Source organism: Watersipora subatra, chromosome 8 (assembly GCF_963576615.1).
Source record: "Watersipora subatra chromosome 8, tzWatSuba1.1, whole genome shotgun sequence".
NCBI lineage: Eukaryota > Metazoa > Bryozoa > Gymnolaemata > Cheilostomatida > Watersiporidae > Watersipora > Watersipora subatra.
In genome coordinates this window covers 33,246,304-33,262,354 of record NC_088715.1, presented here as the reverse complement: position 1 = coordinate 33,262,354, position 16,051 = coordinate 33,246,304, and positions in this window count along the sequence as shown.

The following is a 16,051-nucleotide window of genomic DNA, read 5'->3' as shown; positions in this document are numbered from 1 at the left end:
TGACCCTGTGCCCCTGTGAAAAGTACTCTTATCTTTAATTCCCTCATCATTGCCAATACTCACTTGCTTTTCCATCACCCTGACAACCACCACAATCAACACTGCCACAGTAACTGCTGTCACTACCAGCGCTTCCACTATTATCACCAACACTACCACTGACTAGCCCAGAGCCTGTTGGTCTGGTCAAAAATGATTACTCAACCTCATTTACTGTCTCCTTCATTTTAATCACACTCTCTCTAATAGAGATGAGTTTGACAATCATTCCATGGAAAAACTCTTTCTGGGCAGTACTGTCTGCACAAAAAGTGGTGACACAAATATGGTGTTGTAATAGGCTCATACCTACAACATTTATTTAAGCCTTCTCCTGATGGGTGCAGATTTACTGCCTGCAATCCTCCTTCAACCCTTGGCTAACTGCAGTATACATTAGCCACTCTGAATGCCCTGACCTTCTCCAGCTCAGTGACTGTTGCGTTGCGCTCAGCTTTCAGCTTAGCTCTTTTTTCCCTTCTTTTTCTCTCTCAATCTCCGCTGTTTTTCTCTTATAACTATCTCTGTCCAGCATTCTATTCCTGGACTACTCAACTAAAAAGGCGCATACTTTCCCCATAATAGGTCCTAGTTCAGCTTTTTTAGCACCTTCATTCACCTAAGCATGACTGCTTTTCATATCATGCCTCATAGACATTTTTTTCTTTTTGTGGCCTTGGATTGTCTTCTTTTGATGACCAATCTCTCAACCTCTGTCTTTGTGTTGATTTCCGATATATCTTTCAATTACTTGACTTCTTTTACTCGTCATTTCTTCGGGTTCACCAGCCAATAAATCTAGACCTGTAAAGCTCTTTTTAACATTGTCCTCGCTTTCATACTTATTTATCAGATTTTGCAACTTGACATCTTCCAAAACACAGCAATTTAATTTGGCAGTAATGGCTCTTGATGAAAATGCCATAAGTGGCCTAATACCACTGAAGTCCTTGACAGGCTTATACTTGAGTTTGCACAACATATTTACAACAACCAATAATTTAGCTGATTCAACTTAGTTTTGCTAAAGGATTTGTTCTCAATCATCTTACCACATAAATCTTAGCACCCACAGCGCTTCGTTGACTTTCTGGTTGAACTATTACCACTCCAACCAAGTTCAACTACCCAACAATAGCATTTTGTAAAGCTGTTAAAGGCTCCTTTAACCGTACGTTTAACCTATTGGTCATTGCCTCAGTTACTTTTGATGCTTCAGCCCCAGTATCAACCATACAATCGAGATTCTCACCATTAACTTTTATCCCAAAAGCCTGGGAATCTAACACTTCTGCTTTTACTGCTGTCCTCACTATTATTACATTCAATAATAAATGACTTCCCATCGCATCCATACTTTCAATGTCAAAGTACCTTTTACCATGCATGCATGCTTGCTTTCACCAACTTTCTCTATTACCTTCTCTACTACTAGCCTCATATCTAGAGATATACCTCTGTGTGATATTGCCTTTATAATTTTTACTGTCTTTGTTCTTAGTTTACTCTTGACCCTTGTCCCATACCTACTAACAAAACGCTAATCACTGCTATTTTTGTAATAATTCCTACTACCTTTAGGACTACTTCTCAAGAAATATCTACAAGGAATCATATTCCTTGTAGACCTTAGGGTAAGGCCTATGGCTGTCATACTCTGACACTTTTCTTACTTTTTTTTTAAACTCACTTCTCAAGCCACCACCTCCGCTCTTCCTTCTCAAAAATCTATCCAAATTATTTGCCATCTCAGAAGCCCTCAAGATCTCATTCAACATATCCCTTGTGAAATCAGCACTCTTCATCAAGTCATTCTTCCTCATCTTTCTTTTCACTTTTTCATATACTATCTAAGATCGCCCAATACTGTCTAATGCTACCTAATCCACAGGCTTTATCTACTCACTTTAACTTCTGGAACCACCTGCACCTTTTTTACCTCTGACGCCTCTATAGCCCGAGCCCAAAAAATATTATAATACATCGTTAATAGCAGCAATTGCTATGGCGTATCCTTACTTCAAAGCTTTATGAATTTTATTTAAAACTTTGAGAATGAAATCATCAAAATAATTAAGAGCGGTTCCATGTTAACATTTTATGATAAAAGCAGTACAAGGTTTAATTTGGTCGGATACTTCGGCGCAATTGAAATACTGTTAAAAAAGATGCTGAAACTGATGACATTGATGTTGATTTGCCTAAAAAAGAGCGTACAATATAGGGGAATTTACATTGCTTCACCCAATGCACCCAAAATAAAGTTAGATTTGGTTCGCAAAATTCTGACAAGTTGGTCAAAAAGTACAGGACCATGATTTATTTTAATAGCACCTCTAACTAAACGCCGCTATAAGAAAGAAGCAAAAAACATAGTGATATGGTGTTCAAATAGAGGTTTTACAGTAGATTTCATACATTAAATTACTTTCAGGTAAAATTTAACAACCTATCTCCAGAGTTTAACCAATTGTGAGTTAGATTTTAAAAGCTATGATTTAGAAAAAGATTTCTTAGTAATAAAGTTTACCAAAAGGCCTAGAATAATATTCAACTGTTTTTATTCAAACCATTTTGTTGCAATGTCGATAAGTGTATTGATGTTGATTAATTGTACCATTGCTTATCTCAGCTTTACATGGATAGAAATACACTATTTTACAGGTCCGACCTAATACAGCTTTAGTTTCATGCTAATCCTGCATGTTCAAAAAATAAATTGTTAAACAATGACATATAGATGACAGTTGTCTTTATTTAGATCTGTTATGGACATCAGATTCTGATACCATATTTTAAACAATGAAATATAGACTAAAGCAAAATGGTTAAGGTCAAAGTTTTTTAATTTATTGCTTACCGTCATGGGTTGAGGCAACAGCTCAGCAGCAAAATATAGCAATGCATTTGAAAAATCAATGCAAACACTGAAATATATGTAATGATAGTGCTTGCTTTCAGCTATCAGCTAGTGTTACAATAAACTTTAACAAAAATGTGAAGTTATGAGAATACAATAATAGAATAATTGAAAAACTGGATCAACATCACTATTTGCTAATTTCCAATTTTTTTTGTCAGTAGTTTAATGGAACTTGCTCCATTAGTTTAATTTTTATTATGAATTTTGTTATTTACAATTATAAAACATAATAATTTGTGTCATATAGGACAGTCTTCTTTTCGGTCAATTACATTTCAAGAAAATGTGATCATTATTTTAAAAACATTTAGTGACTTTTAGCATGGTTAAATGAACAGATCATTAGAACGATAGAATATGAAAACAGGGGTTTGGGAATTGTGATCAATATTTGACCTGTTGAAGTGTCTAAATATGGCAGATGAATTGCGTAGAATTCAGAGTTTCTGTGAAATTTTACTCCAGTTATATATGAAGAATATTCTTTCAGAATTCTCCACATGCATTGTCTCAAGTTGTTCTGCCTTTGCACAACATCGACTATATGCTGAACTACTGAAAGGTAGTCTGTAAGGCAAATTGCAAACCCTTCAAGTGGAAGCACTGTTCTTAGGAGATCACACACATCTCCTCGAGCAATCTCTAAAAATCTACATGGTTTACGGATAAAAATGTTGCGGAAAAACATAGTGTTACTGGTGGCCCAAAAGTGGATTTTATCATTACGGCAATGAGATGCTAGATACAGCCACCAAACCTCTCCACACCATTGTACCATTATACGTTCATGCTCTAGTCGATGGTCAAACCATGCAATATCTTGCAAAGCGAAGTCATTATGTTGTCTCCATGCTTTCATCTAATGATTAACATAGTCACACAGGCTCCATAGATTACCTACCCTACTTTCAAAATCGACACCATCCCGTTCAAACCCGTGAGCAAAATTCAAAAGGGTGCGATTTGGATAGTTTTTCTGATTTTGGCGAACTAAATCATGGTTGGCTATTAACCATTGGATAAATTCTTCAGAATTCTCCTCAATGTTGTAGTTCATTCTTCTGAACTTCTCCACTTCTGCCTGTGAATAAAAACAGGTTAAACACTAGCTTTTTATTTTCAAAAAATTTAGTGTTTTTTCTTGCGTCTTAGCCTTTTTTTATGTCAAATAATGTAAAAGTAATAATACATTACAGTTAATCACCTACAAACAATCACTATACTACAATCTGCCTGGCTAAAAATCTTTTATTTTTGCAACCCTTTATAATTTGTAAAACATATTGCTTTTATTCAATGATGGTACAGTACAACATAGACAACATAGACAAATTCGTTCAGGTAAATAGATTTTCATCAAGTTGTTGTAATTAGTAAAAGTTCAATATCATAGGCCAAAATTGTCTTAGGAAAGTATTTCTTATCAAACGTTGATTGAAACCTCATTTGAACCTTTGAACCATTTGCTGAGTAATAGAAAAATTCAGACTACAGTTTAACTGAGTTTAATAGCTGATAGTCAGTTAGAAGATTTAGATGTATCTTTGTGCAGTTTGGAATAGCTTGTAACTAGGCTTACTCAATTATTGCATAGTTTATAGGCTAGAATAATTCTGGATGATTTTCTTGACTGTCCTCAACTGTGAAAGTGAGTAAAAAAACTGCCCTAGATGTCTGTTCAAGTTTATTGTTGCTTTGCAATGCTTGTGCTATGTTATTTTTGTAACTCACTGTGACTTGGGCATCTACATAGCTTTCACTCAAACAGATGAATACCTAGTAAATCGATCATGTGAAGAAAAATAGTAAATTTTGCTGCTCTTTAGTGTAAAAGTCAGTTTCATGCAAAGCCGCTGTCATTTCTATTCTTGATCAGATATGAGTTTTCATTTATCAAAAAATAGCGCAAACAGTAGTAAGACCAATATTACTAGCTGACATAGTACTATATAATGCTTAATGTTTCACTTTAGCACTGCTTTGCTCCTCTAACATAGCTAGTTTTAGATTTCACTGGTAAAATTCTAGGGTGCTGCCACAGATTGTCAAATGTGCAAATAAGAAAGAAAAAAATTAACAACTCAATAATTTGGAAATGCAAAAAAGTGAGATTTGATGGAAGTGTTAGACTGTCAGCCTAACAAGCTTGATACCATGAGTCTCATTGAATGCAATAATTTATCTCAGCGTTTAATCATAACTTTGAACAGATGTACACAAACAGACACCGTCCTTACTATAGTAAATATATATTTTTGTTTTACTCAATTTTAGACATATTTTATATAATTTATATAAAATATAAATTATATATATATGTAATTTTATATAATAAAATTATATAAAATATGATTTTAAAATAAATATAAAATATATATACATGTATATATATATTATTATATATATAAATATATATATAATAAAAAATATATATATATATTTTTATATAATTTCTAGCAGCAAGACTTAACCTTATTATTGCAATGACTAGGTCAGCTCTTCTAAGATATTTCTAGTTAGAGATTCCACAAAATATTTGTTTGCTGGTGCAACTAGAGTTTACCTTTCAACAAGAGTCAGCGTTACCTCACCTGTAAAAGCAGTAATCTTTGACCACTGTTTACTTAGCTGCTCTCATCAGTTCATTGCTGTTTCATTGCTAAAACGTTTGACACGTAGTTTTAAAGTCGCTAAAATGGAGACAAACCTGTTTGCTTAAAAGTCTTTAACATCACTTTCCTTTCATTATCCAAACCTATGACTGGTGAATGTATTTTAGATTTTATGAGTTAGCAGAAGTGATAAAGTTGCTATTATGGAGGTTCTTTTCAAGACTCAGAAAAACAAAGAGTATGAAATGCACCACTTCTTTCAACAATAACTTCAAGAGCTGGTAAGGTTAAAAATACTGAGCAGGTGTCAAACTTTATAAAAATGACAAGGCTATGCATGATTGCCCTAAGGAAACACTAGAGCACAATACACCTTTTTTAAGGTAAATGCCCTAAAATGACTGGATTAAAAATGTTTGAACTCTCCCTAGTAAATAAAGTATTGTGGTTGTTATACATGAAAACCAGCTTCGTTCTTTGCAGCACCTTAATCTTCCACACGCATAGTTTTCTTATCAAAATAGCTCATTATCTAAAGCTCTACTAGATAGTGCCCAAGTACCATGGCCAGACGATCTTGTTTGACGACCTTGCCAGCTTGTTTCGAGGAAAGGTCATCTCTGAATGCAATGTATATTTTACCGCACCACTTACTTTAACAATTTTCAGCTCAAACAGAGTACAGAAATCCCTTTTTATACATATTGCAATAAACAGGTAATAATGTTGCTTAAAAACTTACGTTTGAGAGTCACGGGGTATACTAAGTAAAATATGATGCATTCTAATAAACTGAAGCGTGTAGCTTGATGTATATATACAGCGTTTGTCTGACTATCGATTTATGCAAGCAAATTGTATTTTATGCACCAATTTTTCACCATCAACTACTGTAAGTATAAGTGAAATTTGGATGTTTGGATAGAGATGCGGATACCTCAATAAAAAGTTATAAATGTACACCTTCATACCATATGATTAAAAAATAAAGATAATACATATAAGATATGATAACAAATCATTTATGGAATAAAAAGAAGTTCAAAAAATCCTTGCACTTTTGCTGAAACAATTATTCATCATTCAAAGTTCGTAGTTCAAAGTTGCCTTTTTGTTTTGACTGCATAGTTGATACTATGCAAATTTGATAGCAGGTTGTCAATCATAGCAACATAGACTAAAGTCTTCTTATGCTTTACACATGTGTCAATCAACTTTATCATGGCAAAAGTACAGTAGTAAAAGTACAGAAATAAAAGTGCCTCAAGTAAAGCACAGCAATAAAGGTACAGTAATAAAAGTACCATGAGGATACCACAGTAACAAAAGTACAGAAAAAAGAGTACAGTAAAAAAAGTATAGCATTAAAGGTACAGTGATAAAATTACAGTGATAAAAGTACAGTGATAAAAAGTACAGCGATAAAAGTACAGTGATAAAAGTACAGTGATAAAATTACAGTGATAAAAGTACAGTGATAAAAGTACAGTAATAAAATGACAGTGGTAAAAGTACATTGATAAAGGTACAGTGATAAAAGCAAAGCAATTGTTTTACTCTGAATTGAACATTTAATCTGAGACTCCAGAAGGTGGTGGTTAGCTCAGTTGGTTAGAGCTCCAGTCCTAAGGTTGAGTTTTAAGAGGTTGAGGCCCATGTAGTCCAACATTAGAGTAATTTCATTAACTGAGTGTACCTAATGTGCTATTACATGAAAGTTGATGCATGGTTAGCTCAGTTGATTAGAGCTCCTGTCCTATGGTGGTCCAATCTCAAGTAGTTGTAATAGGCGGGCTATATAGAGGTAATATTTGTTCATTTTATTTTCAATGTAAGTATGCGTAATTTAAGTATGCGTCACAATTTTAACAATTCAGAACACCTAAACCAACTACTTACTAAGCATTTTCGATTGCTGTTTGTGTCAGCACATGTACATGTCCTTAAACCTATGGCATACCTGTTTTGTACTTTGTATATACAATACTAAAATATGTGTGCTATTAATGGGAACTAATCAGCGAAGCATGAATAGAACGAAAGTAAAAGACATAGAGACATGGTACATATTCTTGTTCTAATCAAAACCACTATGGAAAGATGTGCTAGTCTATTCACTCTTTTTTGACCTATCTAGTTCCTTGACTAATCCAGCCTTCTCATGATCCAGGTTGAGCTGGGGTTGTGCCTTAATTAATCTGAAGCAATGCTTTGTCCCACAGCTCGATGAAAAGAGACAAACTGGATAGTACTGAGAACATCTGTACAGGCATTAATTATCATTGTTGACTGTCTTTTACTGTCAGCTTCATTCTTGGCAGTATTCTCTCACTCAAAGGTAGTCTGGTCCCTTTTATGTCAAGTCCCCATTTCGGCTCTAGGATAATTGGAGCTTAACCAATCTCTTCCGGACAGGCATGATACTGTTTCAGCAAACTTCCCTACGTATTGAGGATTGTCTCTCTCTTTCCATGAGATAGGTCTGTAGGCTTCCCTCCTCTTGTTTGACTAATTGTGCCTACGTGTACTGGACAGATAGTGATGGTCAGCCAGCCGGATAATTGTTAGTGAGCTTAGCTGCCTTCTCACAATGCTCATCTGGCTTGTTTTACCACAGTATTTATAGTCACATATTTATATTCTATACTCACTCAGTGTGACACCTTGGTCTGTTTTGTTGAACACCAAATAGATTTCTCTGCATAAATTCTTATTACAAGTCACTTGACTGAAGTATTTTTGTCCTATTTATCTTGTGTATGACACTAACTTGTTGATCAACTATGACATGAACACATAGTGCATGCAAGCATCAGTATATTTACTACTGAAATAAACCTACAAGGTGGTCAAGACTCATCTATGGGTTACTCACTAGCAACCCATGTTTATGTGGGAAATTCAAAAGCACATGCATTGAAAAATATTAAGTCAAAGTAACTCATGTAGTTAATTCACAAAAACAAGTAGGCAAGTATAGAATATGTATAGATCTTTTTGCTACTTCTGAAATCCTAAGAATAATTTTGCCAAACTAAGAAAAAAAACCTTAAATGTTGCTTAATAAACCTAGCTTCATGCTCAATAAACTTTGCTCTTTTAATTTCCTTTTGTCACAAAGAGCTTGTGATATATTTCTTCATTAGGTTTTAGATTTATCATTTATGATTTAATTAGAAGTTGACCTTCAGTTATTATCATAAGGAAGATGCAATGTGTTGACTAGTCATGCTTGGCAGATTCCTATACTTACATATTGTATTAAATTTCAACATCAAAACTGTCATGTTTATCCTGGTTTGTTTGTTGTAGATCAGCTAGTAAAAAAATTCCTTGACACGGTCCTAGCTCCAACAAAATATTGGGAGAAGGCTGAGTTAGGTCTCTATAAAAGGCAAGCGGCACCGATTTGAGTGACAGTAAAAAAACTTCAGTTTTTCAGGCAAACCAGTTTTGTAGCTGTACTGCACATACATGTAGATGCTGTTTTTGTGTGTACACAGGCAGATATGTCGATTGGTAAATATTGATATGACTGAGCTTTATTTAGTTTACAAGTCATTTCTATCATTGTGTATGTATAACTTTTTATTGTCATTAATAATAATAAAAATGATGTTTTTCATTAAATGATATAAGAAAAGGAAAACAAGAGACTACAGAAATCAGGGATTATTAAATGAGTTGAACAAACAAGTCTAAAAAATTATGGGTACTTACACCTGTTTTTGATGTGCTTGTTCATTAAGCCTGGAATGACTTATAATACCACTAAGCTAACTCTAGCGATCTAGACAACTCTAAAAGACTACTATGCACTAAGAGCTGCCTTTTTGGTTAATAGATGTACACAACTTTTGACTCACTTTTAGTACTACTATAAAGCTTTAGCTACTGGCCTACTCTTTTTATTCAGTTTTACACATCAGAAGTAGACCAACTTACCGTTTGTATGGACCATGTATACTGTATACTCAAGGGCTAGCTACATATTAACAAATGTAGGTTGATAGGTTAAACGTTATCGCTTCAGGTTCCTTTCTCAAATATTTGTACTGACAGTGTGTTAGTTGAAAGCCATAGCAGTTTTTACATATCAACCTAATCAGCTTCGCATTACACTGTGAACTGTGAACTGTGCGTAGCACTAGTGTAAACACCCGATAAGATTCAATTGTTGTGTATTTTCTCTAATTGATAAGACCGCCTATGTTTATTATCTAGGTCACCTTTATTATACAAGCCTATTACAGATTTGTTTTAGGTACCAAGAAAATGTGTCTGCTCATACCTACGTGTTTAAGAAAAAACAATGATTATATAAAATAACTAGATTAATATTATAGGTTGTCAACGAGCTGTCTGTAAGTTTCACAACAATATGTCAGCATGCCAGAGAGCCTATCAGCATTAGGCTTTCATCCTTTAAACCTTTGTTGTGCTTAAAATGCTGCTGTACAACAGTTCAATGGCAAACTATTCTATTTGCATCAAGACATATGTACGCACCAGGCCTCTTATTGATGCTGTGAATGATGACTCTGTAGCCTGCCAACTGGTCATGCAGATTTAACAGTGTGGGCCTTTCTCAATGCACAGCTATTGATTCCAGATCAGCGATAGATGTCAGATTTACTGGGGCATAACTAGGAACTGCAAGAAACAGCTAAGTTCATAGTAATATACCACAAACTAAATATGTATGATAACACATGTTAAATTAAACTGATATTCAGTGTTCAATGGAATACAGGCAAAACACTAACAACTATTTGAATATGATGATATATTTTAGATCACCTCGTTCGCTTAACGTTTATGATTAAACTAGCTGTGGTTTTTAACGTTGCCTGAGTATTAAAAAATGGCTTATAAACAATGAGAAGTAATGAGAGTTGTCTGCCACTTGCTATCAACTTAGCATACGGCGTACTATGCAAAGCCGTTAGGTATTTGCTCTCAAAAAGCAACATATATCGGCTAGCGAACGAATCAATCTCTGTGGCCTAAAAGGTACGGTGTCGGACTGGCAAATGAGATGGTCCGAGATTAAATCTTTGTCCGTACAGATTCACTATTTCAAGGTTTTAATAGTGATAGCCAGAATGACAGACATATACACGTACATACATTGAGACATATATATATACAGATTATTAAGCTTGTGGGAATTCAGGTTGCCTACTAACCTGCATCCTAACGCTTACACAATTTAAACTAGTGCTTTGATATAAAAATATGACAGCATTACTCCCATGTCTCTGTACAACTCTACCAGTCTGTGCAAAATCTCTTGCAGTATATCTTGTTGATAGTTATGTGCTGTTGGACCTTTCTGTTTTTTTGCTGTTCACAAATCACAAGCATATTGCTTTTTCAGTCTGCAGCTGTACATGCTTCAAAGAATACAGACAATATTTGCTAGTGTTATAGTATACGCTTCATTTACTTTTACTAAATACACAAACACAACACTTCTATAGCAGTTTGCATGGTAAACAGATTACTTTGACATTGAAACATCGTGTTTAGGTAAAACTGCGACTACATTAATGTACATGAATGAGATGCATATTTCATGATGAACATAGCTTATGTGTAGGGTAGACAAATGCAACAATGCATAACGACGATTTGGTTGGCATAAAATCTGATTATAGAGAATTACTATACAGGTGAAGGCGAGTCCATCTTTGCTTGATTGTTAGTTATTGAGACATCAACAAGGTATTAATTATCAATTTTTTAAAAATCATCAAAACTTCGTAGAAGCAAAACTTTGTTAACTTTTTGTAAATAACTAATGTTTATAAAGCAACCGGCTAATTTCTAAAAAAAAAGCTCGAGCTCAAAAAATAAACATAACAAAAGATAAAACCTTGGTTTTCAATAGATGTAACCAGCAAAAGGCGTTGATAATATTTGTTGAGCTATTTTAATTGCAGTCAAGTTGCAGTGTTTAATGTTTCAATTATGTATGTATCTTTGCCGAAGTGCTACTATAAACATCATAATCACACTTTGGTTTGAATTTGAGCATTCAAAGTAAGGATCTCATTCTAACTATTATAGCCCTGAACTGAGTAGGCCTACTAACATAAAAGTTACCTTAAATGACAGGTTGATGTTCTAGCTTTGTATTTATATTATTTTCATGTAAATCACTTTAATATTGTGAGTTCACCTTTAAAAGTAATTAGCCAAAATAATCCAACAGAGGTTCATTCACAAAAACATATAGGAACATATATACGCAAGGACACAATACATGCAGGCATCATTAATCAAACAAAAGTTCCATTATCAAAAGGGCCATCACTGAAATATCAGGTGATATGATTAATACCACCTGATATGACTCTTTTTTATAAATTCACAATGATTGAGCTCTTTGGTTTTAACCGATGTTAGCCATTGCTGCAGGAAAACCTTAAATAAATCTATAAGCGGTACTATTTAGATTTTATTGCAGCCTTGGCATCCGGCCAAAAGATAAATATATTTTTAAACTTCGCATCCAAACGCATTACCTGAGAGATAGTTTTTCAAGTCAGAAATTTTGATTTCTTTTAAATCAGTTAAGTATAGCAGCAAAAGTATACCTACAGTATGTAGCAGCTACAGAGCATTGAAAAAGTATAACCTGCCAGTAAAATTTTTGCTGCCGAGATTGTTGGATTTTCACACGTATAGGCAACTAGAGCTTGGTAGCCGCAGAAGAAGAACTATGTGAGCACCTCAGAGTCGGTAAGTTGCTCATGCTCTTTTGCCAGTTTACAATTTATTTACTTACACTATACTGTTGTAGAAAAGTAACAAAAAATAGTTTTACTTGTGACTTAGGACTAGTGTGAAAAAAGCAATTATTAAACTTTTTAAAGAATGTAGCACAGACATTTTTTAATATTTTTGTAACTTGTTCATGTTATCAAACTGCTGATATTATTCTGCATAAAAAAATTTGAGAAACCTCAGTTTTTTGTAATAAAAAAAAAGGAGAATACCAATAGTTTTCATAAAATGTTAATTTTGGACTTTATTACTGTTACACATACATGTACGTGTAGTTCTGTAACATTAGCACAGACATGACAGCTTACAATTAATAGCTATTTCAGTGACTCTGTTAATTTTCCCAACTTAATTCTTTTTTCAATTATCATTACAATAATTTTGGATGTTTTTTATACCGATAAACAGTTAAAACTGTTATTATGATCACAGTTATTGTATTATTGTTATAGTAAATAGTGAGAATTGACGTATTTTAGTTGCAATTTTGTATGTGTTAGACATAAACAAGTAAATGGGGTAAGTGACGCCGTTTGAATTTTAGTATTTAGTTTGAAATTATGTAGCAGAACATGCAATGCATTCAATTGAAAGCTTTGCAGCTTCATTGAATTTAAGTAAAAGGAGGCAGAATTACAAGTTTGCCCAAAAGCCTAACTAATAAACTAAAATTCAATATTTTTTATACTAAAATCCATTTTTATGATCATACTTACCATACAGTTACTATATGCTTAATTGTTTGAATTTAGCTTTTGGCGGCCAAAAAAAGCTTTCCTTGACCTATCCTTATCCGCTTCCGACTACGCAAGCTCAGTTTTGTGAGTCAACTTGCACGCCGAGAGAAGACAACTCCCGTGGGGAGGAAGGGTAGGTCTATAGTAACAGTACGGTAAGTATGATCATAAAACTGAATTTTACTATAAAAAATCTTGAATGTTATTTCACATACTTCCATACAGTTACTACATGCTTAATAGAATCCCACTGACACAGGTGGCTGGGCAGGAGTTGTCTTATACAGAATTCATTAAACGGATTAAAATGTAAGGGTCAATAGAGGGGATAATAAAGGATATCACCCCAAGCCCTTTTCTTCATAAGGTGGGATAGGAGGGGAAGACTCCTCACCCAAGGAAGCTATCTACTAGTGGAGTGTCTGATAATATGCACCAAAGGACCCAATCATCATAGTAAGGGTCTTGGGTATAAAGTGATAAAGGTGTAGATTAGAGCTTCAACCCTTTATTAACGACCACCAGTGACTTAAGTTGGGACAGGTCCCATGGTGTATCTTTTTAGTGTTCCAAAAAGGACCACTTGATTGACCATAGGCCAGTGGCTAAAATGTCATCAACATTATTATCATCTGAAATGAACATAGGGGCCGCTATAGCCCTAACCTCATGGGCATTGGTTTCTGGTAGAGAAGACATATCTAAAACTTTATAAGAGTCTCTAATAGCACAACAAATCCATCTTGACACAGAATCTTGAGTGGTGGGTTTATGAGGTCTGATGTAAGAAAGAAACAGATTACCATTATTGTCACATAAATCATTAATAACTGTCAGATATTCTAGTAATGTCAAATAAGGACACAGGTCTGGATTTCCTGGGTTAGCTTTAACAAGGATTCTTAGCTCCAGATCACTTGCCTTCTGTGTCTTGGCCGTAAAGCCGCGATTAACTCTGAGTTGGATGGTGTCTTCAGAGATTTTGATGAACTCTCTAGTGAGGGTGTGGATCTCTGATCTCATTCTCCCAGTGTTCAGGGCTAGAAGAAACACACATTTCAGGGATAGCGACCTGAAAAATAATACAAGTTATAACTTGTTGTGTAAGCACCAAGTTAGTACAAAAGTTGTAACGAGCTGATAGAAAGCAACAGGCAAGCAGGATTAGTGAGTAAGGCAACTAGAATTACCTCAAACTTGTGCTTGACTTAGAGAGGTGGTACACAGTACACATTAGTGTGTAGTGTGTACAAGCGTTGTAACATGCTGATAAAAAGCAACAAGCAAGCAGGATTAGTGAGTAAGGCAACTAGAATTACCTCAAATCTGTGCTTGACTTAGAGAGGTGCTGGAGGATGACCGTGAGATCCCACTTTGGTAATTGTCTTCTGATGGTCTTACGAGAGCAAGCGACAAAGCTTTTCAGCATCTCCCTGATTATGTCTTTGGTCCCTGTCGGCAAAGACTTACCTAAAGTATTGACCAGTGCTGCCTTGTAGCCTTTAATTGAACTCACGGACAGCTTTCTCTTCTCTAGCAGATAGATAAGGAAGTCAGTTACGTCATAGATAGTGGGCTCAAGAGGATTTTTCTCCTCTCTAATACACCAATCAGAGTACACCTTCCATTTTCCATCATAGACGGCTGATGAGGACTTCCTGACACATTTTGTGGCATAGAAGGCTGCTTTTCAAGAAATGCCTTCCTTGCATCTTGTCTGCATCTTGTCATTTCTGTCTGTCTCCTGATGGTATACTCCGTTCTGTTTCAAGTTCTTTGCCATTGTAGGAAGTTCCTGCGATCTGGCTGCCAGTTGGTTTAACAGTACTGTGAACCAACTCCAACTGGGCCTGTTTGGAGCTATAACCATGATCTGACAATCTTGGGATTGGAGAATTTTCCTCAGTACCAGGGGAAGCAAGTTTATGGGAGAATATGCTTAACCCCACAGTCGGTCCATGGTAGACTCAGTCCGTCCACTCCTGCTGCCTGATGGTCCTTCATAGGGCTGAAGTATATCAGTAGCTTGTTGTTCAACTTGATTGCAAACAGATCCACCATCGGAGTGTCCCATTGTTTGAAAATCATCTTGACCACCTGAGGGCGTAGCGACCACTCTGTTGGTGAAGTCACCTGACTCAACATGTCTGCTACGACATTTAGATTGCCGAGTAGATGGCATGTCTTCAGTGTAATCTTCTTCTCGTCACACCAGTGCAGGATTTCCCAGATTAGGATGCATAGCTGTGGCAATCTGGTTCCTCCTTGTTTCTTTACATAGGCAACGACTGTTTTGTCTATCTAGCACAAGACCACTTTTCCGAGCAAACTCTTCTGAAAAGTTTGAAGGCACTTATAGAGTGCCAGAAAATCTAAAACATTTATGTGGAGGTTTCTTTCCACGACTTCCCGCCTTCCTTGAGCTGTTTCCGCACCGACTATACCTTCCCATCTTAGGCAGAGGCGTCTGATTGTAGCACGCAATCCGCTTGAAGTGGATTCATTTGAGTGCTTAGCTGGAGGTTTTCTGTGGTCCACCAGGGTGAGTGCTCTTTTGTGTATTGTTGTAGGTGAGCCGCTACTGTTGAGATGACCTTCATAAAGGTGTGAGGGCTTATAGATAACCCGAACGGTAAAACCTTGAACTGCAATGGCCGTTCGTTCACCATAACCCGTAAAAACTTCCTGCTGTCTGTGTAGATGGGTATATGGAAAAAGGCATCGGTGAGGTCTAGCTTTACCATCCACATCGATTTGTCCAGAGCAGTTAGTACTGTTTGTATGTTTTCCATATTGAACTTGGGTGCAGTTAGCCACTTGTTCAGTCTGGATAAGTCTATAATTATTCTAAACTGCCCGTGTGCCTTCGGTACTGAGAATATTTGGTTGTAGAAACCCTTGTGGTCCCCTGTGACGGGTTCTACAGCACCTTTGTACTCTAAAACCAT